Below are 2,500 nucleotides of genomic sequence, written 5' to 3'. Positions count from 1 at the left end.
CATTTCCCCCTTCACCGTAAACACGGCGTCGCCGGGAAATCTCTCGATTTGCATCGAGCCGACTGCGTTTTGCAGACCCGTCGCCCGTTCCGAGGGCTGGGCCAGTGCGAGACTTTTATCGAGCCACCAATACTGCTTGGTTGCGTTAGCACTGCGCGTCGCCGCTGGCTTCACGCTACGGACACGTACTTTTACCTTCACTGGCGCGACCTGCGCGCCGAGCCCGCATTTTACCGGGAAGCTAGTCGGGAGACTGAGCCACGCACGGTCAGATCGGGCACATGTCGCTGGCTGCGAGGGAGCGCGGATCCTAGCGTCACATAGAGGCTTCACCGACACTCACCTCCACAATAGTAGATACAGACCGTTTTAACCGCCGTATTTCTGCCCATACCTCTAGTGTTAAACCGAAAAATCGGGTACATAGTCTCGGGGAGGACCGGGGTGCCGCCCCATGAGGGGAGCCCGCACGGAGGGCGCCGGGGGTGCCGCGACCCGGGGGGCGGCGCGGGGGTGTCGGGGCGCATCTACGGGGCTCACTCGCGCGGGCGCCACACTTCCGGGGGGCGCCCCAGGTGGGGTGCCAACTTTGGCGCCCCCGACTAAGGGGCCGCCCCCACTGCGGTTACACGCTTTACGACCACCCACCCGCGTTCCCCACCCCAGGGGGCATGCGAATCACCCGCCAGGGGCGTTCTGGGACCGAGGGCGCCGCTCCGGCACAAGGGGGAGCCAAAACGCCCCGAGTTCCCCCGCGGCCACCTCGACACCTGGGCGGGCGGCGAGGGGTGTCCTGCGATCGGGGTGGGGAGCTCTACCAGAATCACCCGCCAAACTTCACCGGGGGCGTCTCCCGGCGCCCCTGCGCTCGGGTGACGAACAGCGCCCCGGGCTATCCCGGGCGCCCTATGGCGTCCACCTTCGATCGGAAGGGTGATCTCGACTCGGGCTGAGGCGGGCCACAACAATCCGCGGTCACATCGGAGCCGTCCAGGCTAACGAGGCCCCGGCTCACGGGTAACCCATGGGGCTGGACCGGGAGTCCGCCGTTAAAGAAGAAAGAAATGTAGTGCAAACCAGAACCAGTTTTTTTTATTTATTTTATAACTCGACTAATAATCGTCACAAAATTATAAACTTGGTACCTACGGATAGCCCTGGGCCCAACCTAATACAGGATGTCCATAACTATGCGCTAATTAAATAATTAATGGGTATTAAGGTCGGTCTTAGTAAATTGCTATATAAAGTCTAAGACCAGAACCAGTATTTTAAATTTATTTTATAACTCGGCTCCTAATTGTCACAAAATTTAAAAATTGGTACCTATGGATAGCCCTCGGCCCTACCTAATACACCGTGTCCATAACAATGTGGTAATTAAATATTTACTGGGCGTTAGGGTCGGTCTTAGTAAATTGCTATATAAAGTCTATATAAAATTTTACGAATTTAAAAAAAAAATTCCTACCGTCAAAAATAGCGACGCCTAGACCACCACACCTGTTCTGACGTTAAATCCTACTTGCACACACGTGTGGGAATAGATTAGATATCATCTAGAGATAGAATTCCTAATTATTTAATTAAAATAGAGACTCTAGATTTAATAGTTGTGTCATAGTTACATTAAGTCGAATTAGCGAAGCGGAGGCGGGAACTAGATTCTAGATCTAACACTTCGATTGCGATGAAAAAAAAAATAGCTTTATTTTAAGGCCGACAAGGCAAATACGGTTTAATTAATATTAAAGAAATAAGTCCGAACACCTACCTTAAGCGAATCATCTACACACACACATGACTAGAAATAATACACGTCCACACGAAGAGCGATTGAAACGGTGACTGCAACGGTGAAAACTTGTACGACGGAAACATGGCGCCTAGGTTATGCCTACTTCCGGTCTGATGAAAATTTTTAATTCATTTTAAATTTTGCGCTCTATTTCGTCCGCGCTTGTCCACTTAAACTCTACAGAAAAGATAGTCTATATAAAAATAATTCCTAGAAGACAATTTTATGAGAGATCACCCACATTTATTTACCCTGCCTGTCTACCTTAGGGTTAGAGTTTGAATTTTTTCTAGATTCAAGCCAAATATGCCGTGTCGATTAAACGACGACGTACATAACAGAGCGAAGACAATGAATGGTTCCTTAATTAACTATAATTACGGTCCTAATACAACTACAATTCACCATAGTACTAATATGTATGTGTATTGTTGTTTTGGGAGTTCTGTCATTACATTTTAAATTATAAAAAAAACGGGTTTACGATACACTTCATTACGCCGCCGATCGTGGTTTTAGATTTAAATTTGGTCGGATTCGGTTTATTATTAATTTATATAATACTTTATACATACTTTAATTCATTAAATACATTTATCTATGTATTTATTTCATTAGTTAAGTATTTGTTTAACTAAAAATTATCAATTTAAGGCATAACAATTACAGAAAACGATTGTATTTGAGATAAGTCTTATCGAA

Source organism: Physella acuta, unplaced genomic scaffold (genome assembly GCF_028476545.2).
Source record: "Physella acuta isolate Inbredline_101_S28 unplaced genomic scaffold, ASM2847654v3 ptg002835l, whole genome shotgun sequence".
Classification (NCBI taxonomy): domain Eukaryota; kingdom Metazoa; phylum Mollusca; class Gastropoda; family Physidae; genus Physella; species Physella acuta.
Note: the sequence above shows the minus strand (reverse complement) of the source record.